At 41.7% G+C, this 16,916-nt stretch overlaps 1 long non-coding RNA gene across 1 annotated transcript; it reads left to right on the top strand.

The window, feature by feature from the left end:
* The first annotated feature begins 3,832 nt into the window (after positions 1 to 3,832).
* LOC141104565 (uncharacterized) lies at positions 3,833 to 10,006 on the top strand. Its single transcript, XR_012235505.1, has 2 exons — positions 3,833 to 4,102; positions 7,805 to 10,006. It is a non-coding gene; the product is annotated as an uncharacterized lncRNA (long non-coding RNA).
* The last annotated feature ends 6,910 nt before the right edge of the window (positions 10,007 to 16,916 follow it).

Raw genomic sequence — 16,916 nt, forward strand, 5'->3', positions numbered from 1 at the left:
TCAAGTGGGAGAATCTGTCCACAGGACAACTATTAGTCGTGCACTCCGCAAATCTGGCCTTTATGGAAGAGTGGCCCATTGTTGAAAAAAAGCCATAGGAAGTCCCATTTGCAGTTTGCAAGAAGCCATGGGGGGTACCCAGTAAACAAGTGGAAGAAGGTGCTCTGGTCAGATGGGACCAAAATTTAACTTTTTGGCCTAAAAGCAAAATGCTATGTGTGGCGGAAAACTAACACTGCACATCACCCTGAACACACCATCCCCACCGTGAAACATGGTGGTGGCAGCATCATGTTGTGGGGATGATTTTTCTTCAGCAGGGACAGGGAAGCTGGTCAGAGTTGATGGGAAGATGGATAGAGCCAAATACAGGGGAAGCTTAGAAGAAAACCAGTTAGACTGGGGGCGGAGGTTCACCTTCCAGCAGGACAACGACCCTAAACATAGTCAGAGCTACAATGAAATTGTATAGATCAAAGCATATTCATGTGTTAAAAGGCCCAAAGTCCAGAAAGCTGGAAGAGACATCCCCAAAAATACTTCAAAGCTGTAAAAATGCACGCCACACTTTTAAGAAATGTATTTGTAAAAACTTTTGAAAACCATTTATCATTTTCCTTCCACTTCACAATTATGTGCCACTTTGTGTTGTCTATCACATAAAATCTCAATAAAATACATTTATGTTTTTGGTTGTAACATGACAAAATGTGGAAAGTTTCAAGGGGTATGAATACTTTTTCAAGGCACTGTAAAAACAGATGAAAAATGAATGACAAACTGGTGAAAAACCGATGTAAACTTCATCCATTTTTCTTTGAAAAAATATGACTGAACTGATGAAAGGGACAGTCCACATATGTGAAAGGGGCCCAACAGTCCTTTCACACTGACGTTCTGTTAAGTTAATTTGTTGTACATCAGTTTTACATCTCCTGAAGCCAATTTCTCATGGAAAAACTGACCATTTGTCAGTTTTATGCCCGCTTGTCATCTGATTTGTTTTTTTTAACAGAAGAAAAATAGGGCTTTGATCTGTTTCAAAAAAACTGCTGACGAAAGCGGATGTAAATGGATAAACATCAGTTTACATCTGTTTTCCATAGAGATTCATTGAAAAACAAAAAACTGACAAAAGGAATGCCTGTGTAAAAGGAGACAAGGGAGGGTTATAACTCCTGTCATTTTTTTTGCCATCTATGTCCCATTGGTGAGATTCCCCTTCACTTCTTGTCTCATAGCATAAACAGGAAGTGGGAGGAAATCCCTCCAAAGTAATTGAAACCCAGGGTGTCAAGAAGGTCACTAGAACTAGTGTCCCCATTGAAGATTTCTCCTCTATTACTGTTTTAATGTCAACCTAAAATTTGTGATTGTCTTTTACTTTCACTTTCAATCATAACGGTAAGCAGGGCAAATAGGGAGGGTGAATCTCCCTAATTGGGGCACAGACATGAATAAAAACCGATAGGTGTTCTAATACCTCTTCATTCTATACAAAAGTAGAAAAAAAAAAAAAAATTGTCTTTTGTTATACTTTAAGTTCGCTTAGGGGCTGAGATCTTAAAGGTGGAAGTGATTGGATCAAGGCTTACATAATGGTTGACTGCCAACCCCTCCCAGATGGGATTCTTTACCCCCGATTTCATAAATTATTTTTAGCCAGATATTTTCAGTAAATGAGGAAAACTGTTAAATGTTTATCATTAGTAAGATCTTCGATCACCTTTATTTAGTACAGTTAAGAGTCACTCTTACTTACAGTATATAGCACTTACCGAAAAGGAGCTGCTGATGTTGCTGATGTAAAACCACCCTGTTAGCGGCCGAATTCCGCCGCCAAAACGACGGTAAAGCGGCGCTAAAAATGATCTTTTTCTGACATTTGTTGGTTTCAAGTTAAAATCTTTTTTTTTTTTTTTTTGCTAGAAAATTACTTAGAACCCCCAAACATATATATTTTTTAGTAGACACCCTAGAGAATAAAATGGTGGCTGTTGCAATATTTTATGTCGCACTGTATTTGCGCAGCGGTCTTTCAAATGCAATTTTTTGGGAAAAAATTACTTTAATGAATTAAAAAAAAAAAAATCTAACCAGTAAAGTTAGCCCTTTTTTTTTTGTAATGTGAAAGATTTTATGTCACGAGAATAGTGAGAGAATCGTGATCTTTTTATTCTAAGCAAAAAAATTGTGATTCTCATTTTGGCCAGAATCGTGCAGCTCTAACACAGAGGTATTTTGAGATCAGATTGAGTATACATTGCTTTGTAAGTTTCGATTCAAAGTTTAAATACCACTACAGCCCTACATTCATCAAAGATGCTTGACAAACTCATGGTTGATGCAAACAATGACCAAACCATAACTCCTTATAAAAGGAGTCAGCTATGGAAGCTTTGCCAGCAAAGGGAGACAGAGGAAAAAGGACCAGTCACCAGGCATTTGCCTACCTGCAGCTTTCCCTTTTACCATGCCTCTGCAATGTGTCTCAGATTGGAGGTGGTCATCTTTGTAGAGGCAGCAATGTTTTTCCTCAAGTAAGAGCCTCCAGCAAGAAGAATAGTAAACAGCACTGCAGGGACATCCCCAAATCTAATTTCTAATCTCCTGAGACAAGCAGTCATAGGCAGCAGAGCCATAGATATAACATTGCACATATACATCTATGAGTTTCTGGGCACACTCACATATCAGGAAGTGCACTGCTAATTTTCAAGAGTTCCAGTCAAAAGGTAACTTTTTCAGGGTGATTTTTTTTTTTTTTTTTTTTTTTATTTTCTTTTCTTTCCCTTCAGAATGAATCGCATACTCAGGACTCCTTCAAGCAACTCTCAAGAGATCAAGCAGCGTTCCCTTCATCATTCAGGTAAGTATTTTCATAAAACACAGTATAAAAGAATCAACATCAAATATAAGCAAAAACACATTCCCACCACCACCCTATCTTAACCTCCACCTCCCAAAATTCCAAAAGCAATCTGCCTCCTCCACGCCCAACCTCTTTCTATCAAAAAGCAAAACACAAAACAATTTACTCAGCACCCAATCCTTGCACTCCTCTTCTGACACCATAAGACTCCTTTTCACTTTTTCAGGGTGATGCTTAGTCATAATTAATATTTCTTAATGTTCCCTATAACATAGCAAACCTTCAACCTTTGAGTTCAGGTCCACTTTATTGGGCTATCAACCACAGTGGCATGCGCTGATGAATTCATGGAGAGGAAGAACATTCCAGAAGTGTCCTGTTCAAAAGCCTTGGCAATCAATATTTTTTCCAGTGCTGTTAAGCTGCTAAAAGACTGGTCAGCTCCCTCTTTATTTGGGTGTCAGAGCAAAGTGAGTTGCCTTGCATAGGTGATTAATGGCCTCAACATTGCCTTGAAACATAACTGGTCCAAAAAAAAAGCCAATCAGTGGTAACCTCTGAGCTCTTTAATTTGTGCTCTCACACAGCTGGTGGGCAAGGGTTCCGAATGGCAGTATCTTTCTTATCAGTGGCAGGGGTGAAAAGTGTACATAGCCACTCAGACAACTGATCCATGTATCCTGATGGTGATGAGTGGCACACATTGGTTATAAGTGGGGACGTTCCTCTAAAAAGAGTGCATTACACAGGGGCTTGGTAAAACTTTTCTTTGTACCATGTTCACTGCATATAAAAGCTAATGTTGCTATCTATGTATATTTTACATGCCATCAGTAGCAATTTGTAGTATGAAGAGAAATTAGAGACAAAAGGCAGCTGGGTGTATATTTGCATTCAGCAGATATGCTGTACAAGTGCCAAGTTTTCTAATTGTGTAACAAATGTGTGTTGTATGATTTGTGTCCTTCCAGTTATCTAAAAAGGCAACACTTGGGGATGCTGTCAACATTGTTCCATTACTAGAGACATTTGAAGACATTCCAGAAGGCACAGTATGCAGGATAGCTGGATGGGGAAGAACTGAATCAGGCAACCATTCAGACACACTAAAAGAAGCCCATGTCACAATACTAAATAGAAAAAAATGCATTAAAGACTGGAGACAAATATTTAATTACAGCAGATATGATTTGCACTAATGTGGGTTCTGACAGACAAGATACTTGCAAGGTAAGAGTAACTTCCTTTTTTTTGTATTCTCACAAACCACTTTTCCTCCAATGCAAGAGGGCAAGAACGTTTCTTTAGCCACTTCTCCTCTGAAGCAATGTGCATTTGGTCTTTAAAATTACTTAAAGTGGTTGTACACCCTGTACAACCACTTTTACCCACAGGTAAGCCTATATTAAGGCTTACCTGTAGGTGCTTGAAATATCTCCTAAACCTCCACGGTTTAGGAGTTATTTACAAAAAAGCCGAGCGCCGATGACTACAGAGCATGTGCCGATGTCTACAGCGAATGCACGCTTTAGAAAGGGCACATCATGCCGTTTCTAATAGGGGTCATTCCGTGACTGGCGGCTCCTGTGCGCAGTCACAGAGCCGGAGTTCGCGGCCCCCGGAAGGAAGAGGGGTTGAAGATGGACGCTCACTGCTAGTAGGGACAGCAGTGACATCGCAGGCTTCGGTTTCAGGTAAGTGACAGATTATGGCTACTATGCGATGCATAGTGTTGCCCATTATGCTTTACCTTTGCAGGGAAATAAAGAAGAAGTAAAACCCACCAGGGTTTACTTCCTCTTTAAGATCGATGGAACATGATATATTTTCTGAATACAGAGGCCCTGCAGAATAAAAAGATGGTAGTTACTATTTATATTTGCACAACTGTTTATCAAATCTAAATTTACAGAAAAAAAATCACACTAAAATGAATATTAGTGCACACAAACACAATTTTATCCCCAGTTTTTTGTACAAAATTAAAATATGAGGTTGTGTAGAACAAATCGATACTAAATATGTTCAGCCCCAGCGGCGGCCGCTTATAAGGGGCTCCGCCGCCCTAATCCATTCATGCGCACGGCCCCTGACCTCCATGCAGAGCGCCGGACGCATGGATTTCTATGGGATTTTTTTTTCTATGGGTTTTTTTTTTTGAAGCACATGATTAGAGCCTGAGGCACTAATTGGATTCAAAAAGGGTGGGCTCGGGGCACAGAGCCCACCCTCATGTGTGACATTAGCAAATTAATATTCGCTAATGTTTTCCTGCTTCTCCTCCTAGCCAATCAGGAAGCAGGTCCTGAGATCCGATTGGCTGGGAGTCTTAAGACCCGATTGGCCGGGATGAAAAGCGGCCGCCGGGAATTGGGAGGAGATACAGGGGGGAAGCTGCTACCTGAATGGGGTAAGTACGGCGCTGGAGGGCGATGGGTGAGCAGGCAAGCAATGGGGGGGTGGGGGGGTCCAGGTTTGTTTGCCCCCCCTCAAAAAAATTAAGCACCAGCCACCATTGTTAAGCCCCAATATTGTATGTGCCTGCATGTCAATAAAGTACTGTAATCAAAATTATCAATAGGTGATTCTTTAAATGCCTTTATAGCTAATCAGTTTAGAGTTATCCATAAATGAGTGACCTAGGATTCTTTTTTTCTCATTCTGATATACACGGTGATACCCAATATGTGTTGTGCAAACATTTACATACATGGAAACACCCTACATGTGCATTTTGCATTCTTTTGTATGTACACTAGGCAATGGGGGGAAAGGGGTTAATTTTGTTTTTGTTATTTAAATATATTTTACATTTTTAACCCTTTTTTAACTTAGCTTTATTGAATTTAGCAGGTGCCAGGTACTCTTTATGGAGACATCAGGGGGCTAATAGACCCCCAATGTCTCCCCTGACCTCTGCTCTAGCAGAACGAGCACAGGACTGTGCTCAATTAGCTGTTTACTCAGCTATTCAGCTGAGATTTTTTTTCAGCGATAATTCGGAAGTTCTTAAAGTTGAGCACTTGCTCTGGGTTCACACTCGACAAAGCAAAACATGAATTCCCCAATCTCTTCCTGCTTGCCGTTCAGACAGCTCCTTCCAAGGATGAGCCCAGGAACCACAGAACAGGGGCAGGGCTGCCCTACAACCACCCAGGATTACTTTTACAGAAAATCTAGAAGCAGCAAACTTGTTTTTACCTCTATACATACTATAGACACAAAACCAAATCAGTCATGTCTGGTTCTATTTAAATCAAACGTGTCAGAGAAATAAAATTTAAAGAGACTTTGGGGGTTATTTACGAAAGGCAAATCCACTTTGCACTACAAGTGCATTGAAAGTGCAGTCGCTGTACATCTGAGGGGGACATGCAAGGAAAATAAAAAACAGCATTTTAGCTTGCACATGATTGGATGATAACATCAGCAGAGCTTCCCCTCATTTCAGCTCCACCCCTCAGATTTACAGCGACTGCACTTCCAAGTGCACTTTCAATGCACTTGCAGTGCAAAGTGGATTTGCCTTTCGTAAATAACCCCCTTTGTTTTCTGGGGGAAAAAATACTGCATTTATAAAGTGTATAACTTTCCTATGTAATAAATAATATACACTGATTTGGGTTATTTTCACCAAAGAAATGTAGCAGAATACATTTTGCATGACTGCAAGGCAACTAGCATTTCCAAATGGAGGTAAGCAATGGCAACCTTCATATTTTTTTCAACACAGGTTTCTTTTAATTGTTGTTGTGATTGGGGGGACGTATTTATGAAGCATTTTACCTCCCTGGACTTCACTTTAATCATGGGTTTTGAGGTCATTTATCAAAAGGCAACGCAAAGACCAATATAATGATTCTTCAGCAATGTCCATCAATACATAAAACATAAATAAATAGAGTTAATTGAAAAAAACATGTTATTTATTAATTGAGCCCAAGGGGAGATTCCACGCATCCATTCAGTCCTGTAGCTACAATAGTAATTAATGTTTGATCTAATATTGAGTAACTTTAGTTCAGGGGTCCATTCATAACAGATGCCTTCACTTGTTTCAGTGGCTAAAAGTTAGAGAGTTCAGAGTCTGGGGCTGTGCTCTCTTTTTTAGTTAAAAGTGTGCAATGTTGCTGAACACAACGTAGCCCACTAGTAGGGGTCCAAAACAGCCTCTTTCCTGTTTAATGTCTTTATAAAAACTTTTTACATTTAATTTAAAAACTATTTTAAATTAAATAACAAAGAAAAAACTGATTTTAAACAGTGGTAAGTACAGTATAAGCATAACAGCAACTGTCAGATTTTAATAATATCACACGTGACAGGAGGCTCATTTTAAAGTTTTTAAGTGTCTATGAACCAGTGAAGAACAGCGAAATTTTTGCTTTAAAAAAGCAGATATGACTGCTACACAAGTCATTTTGTTCTTAAATGTAATCAAAAAATAATCTTCATTCCTATTTACAGCCATAATCATTTTACAAATCTGTAAAAAAAAAATTGAATTCACTTCCTCAAAATATGGTAACCTGATGGTGTGATTATCTCAAATCTTTCCCCAGAACTATGCAGTTAGCTGAGAAAAATATTTTCTTTATTCAACCATTGATACGCTTCTTCTGAAAATGCTGGCTTGGTGGTTGTCATGCTGAGTTTCTTCAGTGCTTTCTTAATCATTGATTAATCAAGTATGCAGATCAGTCTTCACAGGAAACATTTTAATTTCCATCATTATTTCACCCAATTTGGTCAATGTGAAGTAACTAAAATGGAGCTTTAATAAAAAAAAATGTAATGTTGTATTTAACCTGCTGATACATATGGCCTTCAGTGAGAAATATTTCGATGACAAACCCACTCTACATACCAATTTTACCTTATTATGTTTTGTTCCAAGATTATTGCTTAATATTTGATCTTTATTCCACACAGGGAGATTCGGGAAGTCCTCTTATCTGTAATGACGTTTTCCGAGGAGTGGATTCTTTTGGATATGTGCCATGTGGAACCCCAGAGACCTCCAATGTATTTACTCAACTTACCCAGAAATACGTCCTGTGGATTAATAACATAATTAATAACAATTAAATTGATAGCTGAGGCAAAGAAAATGAGTGCAAAAGTTGACATCTTGCCCATGAAAACCAGTCAGATGCTTATATTTCCATTTAGTCTAGAACACAACTGCTGACTAGTTAGTTACTCAAGATCCATGTGGTTTTTTTTTCTGCTACTTTCCACAGAGGAGCCCCCAGGGTTGCCAGCCATTTATATTAACAGACAGCCCATTATTATAAAGCTTGGAAACTCTAGTCAGTGAAAGTCTCTGTGCGTTTTTGCTCCACAGTAAAAATAGATAAATAAGTAATAAAATGGTAGTTCCACTTTTCTAGCGCATACATTTTTACAGACATCTGACAGCTCCCTATAAAGCAAAGAGAACAGGGGGGTTGTGACCCAACCCTCTGACTCTTATTGGGTAACAAAAGCATTGACAGTGTTTATATTAATCTCAACATGAGCAAAGTTATCCCGCTATTTGTGCTCTCCCCACTCATGTTAGTGTAAATACTTTTTTCTAGCCTGACCACAAATGTAGAATTTTTTGCTGGATGATATAAACTGCTATTCCACTGTGATATGTCCTTATGACTACACACATAATCTGCTGTATTAACAAAATACTCTTGAAACGCTTACTCCCAAAAGGGCCTCTGATGTTTGGGTTCCCCTGTTCATGGTGATAACAAACCACTAGGCAAGAGCACTCTCTCTCTCCACCAACTCTCCACATGTTCCTCTGTCCCCGCAGCATAGGCTTTTTAACCCTCCTTCCCTTCCAGCACTGCCCAGCCTCTGGCACTTGTGGTCCCATGCAGTCTCACTTTGATCATGGTAGGCTTCCAGGGGACTAAAATTCCCAATGGTCTCTGTACCCATGGCTCCCATCTCCAATCTGGCTCTCCTTCTGCTCTGTCTGTGGCTGCAGCCAATTACATTGTACCTTTCACCTTGCAGTCTAGTGGGGAGGTGGAATTCGCCAGCAACCAGCAGTAAGTCATTTTTTACCTTCTCTCTTCCCCGGCTCTCCACTTTTGCCCCATACACATGATCGGACATTGATCAGACATTCCGACAACAAAATCCATGGATTTTTTCCGACAGATGTTGGCTCAAACTTGTCTTGCATACACACGGTCACACATAGTTGGTCAGAAATTGGGAACGTCAAGAACGCGGTGACGTACAACACATATGACGAGCCAAGAAAAATTAAGTTCAATAGTCAGTGTGGCTCTTCTGCTTGATTCCGAGCATGCATGGAATGTTGTGTGTCAGAATTGTTGTGCACACGATCGGAAATTATGCGAACTGATTTTGTTGTCGGAAAATTTGAGAGCCAGATCTCAAATTTTGTGCGACGGAAATTCCGATAGAAAATGTCCGATGGAGCCTACACACGGTCGGAATTTCCAACAAAGGGCTCCCATCGAACATTTTCCATCGCAAAATCTGACCGTGTGTACGGGGCATTAGTCTTACTGTGGCTGGGAAAAGAGAGAGAAGACAGTTTCTGTGTCCTGTTATGGGCATGGTAATAGGGAGGCATGATTCTCCAAAAACTCGTACTATTTTATCATGTCTGTTATGCTTTAAAGTTATGTGTTAAGACATGCCAGTTTTGCCATGCTAAGTTTTAGCAATGTCTCCCTGCCCCCAAGTCACAGTGCCCAGGCCTAGTGATTGGCTGCTAAGGCACCCAGCATTGCATAATTAGGGGAAGGTGACAAAGCCTCCATCTTCCCCATACCTTTGGAGGTTTCTTTTTACTCAGTATGAGCATGAAAAAGTGAAGTTACGCCCGGTACACACAAGTGGGCATTCGGCCCATGTATACGGCAGCCTGTCAAATAGAAGCTGGTCCACGGACCAGCTTTTATTAAATGGGCATGCTGGAAAATCAGGGGGCATTCCCCCGTACACAATAGCGCAGCGGTGAGATCGCTGTACTAACATCACTTATACCTGCTGGGTTGAATGAAAAAAAAAAACTTCCTGTGTGTACCAGACATTAGATTCTAATCTCCAAAATTGTGCAGGGTCAGTGATGCGGACAGTATTGAAGATATTTAACCAACAGTGATGGAATTAAAAGTTTGCATTAATACTTGATACTTTAGCCATTTTTTTCCCTTTAGGACACATATTATAGTAGTTATTGCTTTGTAAACTATTAAGTACATGTTGTAAGTGCTATGAAAAATATATTTTTTATTATATCTTTATAATCCTGTTTCTATACTGTTTGATCCTTATACTGTGTTATTGTCTGATTCTCTCTTTACTGTGAATTAAAAGACAGCTATACTCAAACAGAGCAAAAAGTTTGATTTTATTAAAGTGCTACTAACAAGTATGTAGATAAAAGTCCTAACGTCTATTTAGAAAACTTGATGTTTTAATACCTTAAGTTAGACTTCCTGATAAAACGTTTTCCTTCGTTTTAGGTACAGCAGGGGAGGGCTGGATCCTCTGAGTTTTTATAGCTCTCTGTGTCCCCACTGGGAAAGTTTCCCTTGCACTATGTGCTGGAGCGCTACAACATAAACTGAGAAGGAATTTTCCCAAAGTATAGAAAAGTGAAAATGTTATATTTCTCTTTCACAACATTCTTCTATAATGCATAGCTATTATAAATTCCTAGTCCAGGTAACCACACAGGAAGCGAGAGTGAATTTGCCCCATGGAGTCACAGACAGCAAGGAAAGCGTAGCAAACGTTCTAAATCTTCCCACTATACCCAAAACTACAGAAAAAAATGTCAGGAGTTCCCAGTGCCAGATTTAGACCTTGGGGGGCTTGCAGCATTTCAAGTTTGGGGGAGGGGGGCCCAACATAAAAAATTAAATTATATGACAAACAAAAAGGAAACGAATAATAAACCACGTTTGTTCTAAAAAACATTGTTAGGTTCCAAAGGAGACACTGTCTAATTTTTCTTTTTCTTAATTTTATTGACTGTAAGAATACATATTACACAGGTAAGTGGAACTGGTGAGTCAAAGATCACAGCCTTTCTTCCTGGACTTAGCATCTGCAAAATCTTTAACTTAAACTGGCCATAGATGGGCAGGATGGCCCATCTTTTGACTTGGGTACAACCAGCCTGCCAGCAATAATCACTGTGTTCTGACAGCCAGGAAAGCTCCCCATGAACCCACTCCCATTCAACCAGCAGAATGCAATAACACTGTGAGAGGCAGTCCCCCATCAACGCTGACTGTGTTAATGGGGGATTCGAGCAATTTAATTTCCTTCCACCCATGATGGAAGGAAGGAAAGAAAGAAAATTGCATAATCTATGGCCTGCCTAACTCATCAGACTGTATCATATTGAGGACAACAGCTAGTAGGCACAGAGCACTTCTTTTGTGGGTCATCTTTATCAGTGCCAATTTACTGAATTACCTCTCTCCTGAACAGCTAATGATCACCTGGAAAGGTATTAGCAAGCCTTTCATCATGTAATAGGATTGCCTGTTGAGATGACATGACTGGAGCTTGGCAAAAGCTACAAACTTGACACTTTCCTCAACAAACACACTACTAAAGTCTCGAGGAAAATACGTTTATTTATTTATTTATTTATTTTTTATAAAGAAAGTTTGGGGTCTCCTCTGGCAGGGAGTCCCCCTCTGGAAGGGGGGCCCGGAGTAATTACACATTTTGCCCACCTTTAAATCCGGCACTGGGAGTTGACTGTGCTGTATATAATTCTATATTTACTGCCATGAAAGCAAAACTGATCCACAAAATAACAATTACAGTATCTCACAAAAGTGAGTACACCCCTCACATTTTTGTAAATATTTTATTATATCTTTTCATGTGACAACACTGAAGAAATGTCACTTTGCTAAAATGTAAAGTAGTGAGTGTACAGCTCCCCTCAAAATAACTCAACACACAGCCCTTAATGTCTAAACCGCTGGCAACAAAAGTGAGCACACCCCTAAGTAAAAATGTCCAAATTGGGCCCAATTAGCCAATTTCCCTCCCCGGTGTCATGTGACTTGTTAGTGTTACAAGGTCTCAGTGGTGAATGGGGAGCAGGTGTGGTAAATTTGGTGTTATCGCTCTCACTCTCTCATGCTGGTCACTGGAAGTCCAACATGGCATCTCATGGCAAAGAACTCTCTGAGGATCTGAAAAAAAGAATTGTTGCTCTACATAAAGATGGCCTAAGCTATAAATGTTCATTTATTATTTCCTCTTATTAGTAGACTGTAAAGCATTGCACCTGCGATTAGCAGACAGTCAGTGCAAGCTGTCCGCGCACCAGTGCCCTAGTAGTTTATTGACAACTACAAAAAATCTCTGTGAATTAATAATGTGACTGGGTGGGCTGAGCTCAGTTTTTTTAAATTGTGACAGCGGGGTGCAGGGAGAAGATCTCTGGCCCACTGTCACAAAATAGGCTTGGGGGGCTGCTTATTTAGTAACATGTTACATGTTACACCCGGAGTACAGGGAGTAACGTAACATATTATGAAAGGTGAACTAAACCTTTCATTCCCGGAATGCCTGCAGCATAGCACTATGGTGGGGAGTCAAAGCCATTCACAGTTGAGTGTGTTCAGACCACTTGGCTCCATCTTTATAGAGTAGTAGAAGCAGTGGTGGCCAGTCCACAAGGGGCGCCGCCCCCCAGCTCGCACTCTCTATGTGGCCGTGCACTGTGCGGGCGCCAGACCAATAGGTTTCTACCAGGTCCGTCACCCCCTCACAGGCATGTGGCCACATGGCAAGGCCCCAAATGGCCAGTTTTACATTGTCCTTAGGGAGCAGTGCCCTCCCATCCTGCAATGCGAATCGGCCATTCAGAGAGACGCCACCCTCTTCATAACTGACAGGTCAGCTGAGCCAGTGAGGTGGCGGGGAGCGATGATGGAATGTCAGGGGGAGTGGAGTGCCTCCAGCCGGACATATGACTTAAGCCCTCAGGAGCCCGCCGCTGTCAGCGAGATCTACAGGGAGAGCGGGGGGTCATGTGACCATTGCCGGGCATGAAGAGTGTGCAACATGCAACTCAGCCCTGGGGACAGGCAGTACTGTGTACATGAAGGACAGATCAGAGATGACAGCAGCCTGAAGAGCAAGGGAAGAGAGACTGGAGGAGCAGCCTGCATTACAGACAGTCCGACAGTCCAGGGGCATTCTGCCATTGGGTAAGTGCGGACCTGGAGGGGGCCACTGAGTAGAAGAAATAACACATGTGTACGTTGCGCTGTTGGTGGAAAATAAGTAACAGGAATCTGGAGCAGCGGATTAACATAAAATTTTGCATAAAAATTGCCAAAAGCATGAGTGAAACTTTAGCTCTGTTACAACAGGCTTATGGAGAACATTCCATAAAGAAATCAAATGTTTTTGAATGACATAGGCGGTTTAAAATGGTTCTAAAGGCAGAAGGTTTTTTTTAAGATAAAAAACTTTCTGTGTGCAATAGCTCCCACAACCCCCCACCCCCCCAGTACTTACCTAAGCCCCATCTCGATCCAGTTGCACGATAACCTCGGCTGCCCAGGACACTCCCTCCTAATTGGCTGGCACCATTGGCTCCCGTTGCTGTCAATCAAAGTCAGTGAGCCAATGAGGAGAGAGAGGGGTGGGGCACTCTGAATGGACACACAGAGCAACAGAGCTCAGTTTGGGTGCCCCCATAGCAAGATTATTGCTGTGGGAGCACTCGGCAAGAGGGAGGGGCCAGTAGCACCAGCGAGGGACAGGAGAAGAGGAGCATCTGGGCTGCTCTGTGCAAAACCACAGCACAGAGCAGGTAATTATGACATGTTTGTTACTTTTAAAACAAAAAAAAAACAAGACTTTAATATCACTTTAAGGATGGGACAGGAAGATGTCCACTATGATTAGTGAATGAATGTTCCTTATTTGGTTATTTATAGACTTAGTGGTCTGTTTATAAAGGATTTGTTGGCAAATTCACCAGTGAGTTTGTAATAACAATTTGCCCATCTGACCACATTCATCTGGCCTGCTAATATCTACATCAAAAAGGAGAATCTGAACAAAGCAAACATAGACAGCTCTCAAATGTCACTTTTACAGTAAATTTTGGTTTTACAAAGTTTATGCACTAGGAGGGTCAATATAATCATTCTTTATGTAGCACTAACTCTCGGTGGAGCTGCTAATTTAAGCGGGTCTGTTGCCTTCACTCTCCTTCCCTCTGTTTCACCGGCACCGGGTCTAGGGTTCTGTTGAGTTTACCTCTGGAGGACACACGCACCAACACTTGAGTACGTTTTCAATGCTTTATTAAACAACTTGCTTAGGAAGTAGCAGGAAAGAGGCGGAAAGGAAACTGCAGAAGAAACTCAAATATCTTCCTGTAGGGTCTTTGATAAATGTCCTGGTAGAATTTAGATATTATAATAGGATGCGCTCCCCTCGTGGGATACACTCCTTGCCCGCCCGGATAGGCCTCTCTCACTTGCCTAGCAGCCAGTACGTAGCACGAACAAAAGTCTCTGCCACAGACTTGTTTGGGACAAACCCGTACGATCCTCTGCCACAGGATGTATTGGTCTTTTCTGCAATGAACGTCAGTCACAGTACCTGAACCTTTAACCGCTAAGCCACCACCCACCGTCATATGACGGCTGGACGAGGCTTCTGTTGTTCTGGGAGGACGTCATATGACGTCCTCGCCCTCCCGAGCCACTCGGGACCCGGTGCGCGTGCCCGGCGGCCGCAATGTCCGCCGGGCACCCGCGATTGCCGGGTAACAGAGCAGGAGCGTGGATCTGTGCATGTAAACACAGATCCACGTCCTGTCAGAGAGGAGAGGAGACCGATGGCGTGTCCCTTGTACATAGGGACAGCGATCGGTCACCTCCCCCAGTCAGTCCCCTCCCCCCCACAGTTAGAATCACCTCCTTAGGTCATACATTAACCCCTCGATCGCCCCCTAGTGTTAACCCCTTCCCTGCCAGTCACATTTACACAGTAATCAATGCAATTTTATAGCATTGATCGCTGTATAAATGTGAATGGTCCCAAAAATGTGTCAAAAGTGTCCGATGTGTCCGCCGCAATATCGTAGTCACAATAAAAATTGCAGATCGCCGCCATTACTAGTAAAAAATAAATAAATAATAAAAATGCTATAAATCTATCCCCTATTTTGTAGACGCCATAACTTTTGCGCAAACCAATCAATATACGCTTATCGCAATTTTTTTTTACCAAAAATATGTAGAAGAATACGTATCGGCCTAAACTGAGGAAAAAATTTGTTAAAAAAAATTGGATATTTATTATAGCAAAAAGTAAAAAATATTGTGTTTTTTCAAAATTGTCCCTCTTCTTTTGTTTATAGCGCAATAAATAAAAACCGCAGAGGTGATCAAATACCACCAAAAGAAAGCTCTATTTGTGGGGAAAAAAATGCTAAAAATTTAATTAAGGTGCAGTGTAACATGACCGCGCAATTGTCATTCAAAGTGCGACAGCGCTGAAAACTGAAAAATGGCTTGGGCAGGAAGGGGGTGTAAGTGCCCTGTATTGAGGTGGTTAAGCCAACCCGGCAACACTATGCTGTATAGTTACTTTCGGATACGTCCTCCAACCGAGTCACCAGGCCCCTCTCCAGACCAGCACGCTGCATGATCCTTCCATGACGGGTCCTCCCCTGGGATCTCCTCGGTTGTCCAGCTTCTTCACACGGGATAGACAGCTCAGGACCATTCCTTGGCCGCTGTGGTAGGCCCTAGACAAGCCTCTGGGCCCACCCCTGCGCCGCAGCGACGTGGGCCTCCGGAACGGAGGACCACAAGATAGCTCTGTAATGCATACCTGTCGGCCAGGAGGGCCAGCAGGTGGCTGGAAAACGAACCCCAAAAAATAGCGTCTGTCCCATAAATACCCTCGCCCAGAATGCAACCCAGAGGACCACCTCCACCGAGAGCATCCATACACTTCGACACGTTGCCTTTCCAACACTAACCAGTGATAACAGCGACACCCACCAGTCAGCACGGAAACACACGCAACGTCAGCCAAGCTGGAACAGAGGCAAACTTAACCTTCCTAACGAGCAAGTTACTAAATTTACCTAACATGTGGTAGATCACAAATCTACCAGCCCTACATTTATAACATGACTTAATCAAAACAGTAAGACAGTTATGGGTTCAAATATCACTGTCGTAAGTGGGCAACCAGCCTGCAGCCCTGTCATGCTGATACCAGTACACATTTCCTTTAAGTTGGGGTCCCCAAAAAATGGTAATACGTATCCTAAAGCAATGGTGCTTATGTGCAAGCTACATGCCCCCAACAGGAGACAAGTAGGTGGTTGCTACTTTCCTGGTTTTAGGGGTCCTTTGGACCCCAAACCAGTTCACCATGGTCGCTGATGTGAAAGTGTAAAGAAAAACACAGTTTTTAGAGTAATTTTATTGTTGCTTATTTCACTAATACTTATTCTCCGGGTTCCAATTTTGGAATCCTAAGAAATGGAACACAGTTTCCGTTACCTAATATCATGTCTTCAGCCCCTCTTTTGGTGTTGTTTTAGTGCAGTGGTCATCAACTTCTGTCCTCTGGACCCACTAACAGGCCAGGTTTGCAAGATAACTGAAATACATCACAGGTGATAATCATTTGCTGCTCAGTGATTGTGGTATTCTAGTTTGCATCTCCCCAAGGTAATACTTAAAATCTGGCCTGTTAGTGGGTCCTGAGGACAGGAGTTGAGAACCACTGTTTTAGTGGGATGTTGATTCTCCAGTAGCAACCAGTCAACATTCCTGCTAATGTAAGGTGTATTACATCATCATTTCTTTACTGATATCCATGTTTCTTTTATCTTTTGCGTGAAATGGTTCCATTCCTTGATCAAAGCAGAACCCTTTTACACGGACATTCCATTTGTCTGTTTTTCATCCTTCCGCTTACAGATGGAAAATGGACATCAATGCATCTCTATGAAAAAACGGATGTAAGCTGATGATCATCC

The sequence above is a fragment of the Aquarana catesbeiana genome, linkage group LG01, assembly GCF_042186555.1.
Source record: "Aquarana catesbeiana isolate 2022-GZ linkage group LG01, ASM4218655v1, whole genome shotgun sequence".
Taxonomy (NCBI): Eukaryota; Metazoa; Chordata; class Amphibia; order Anura; family Ranidae; genus Aquarana; species Aquarana catesbeiana.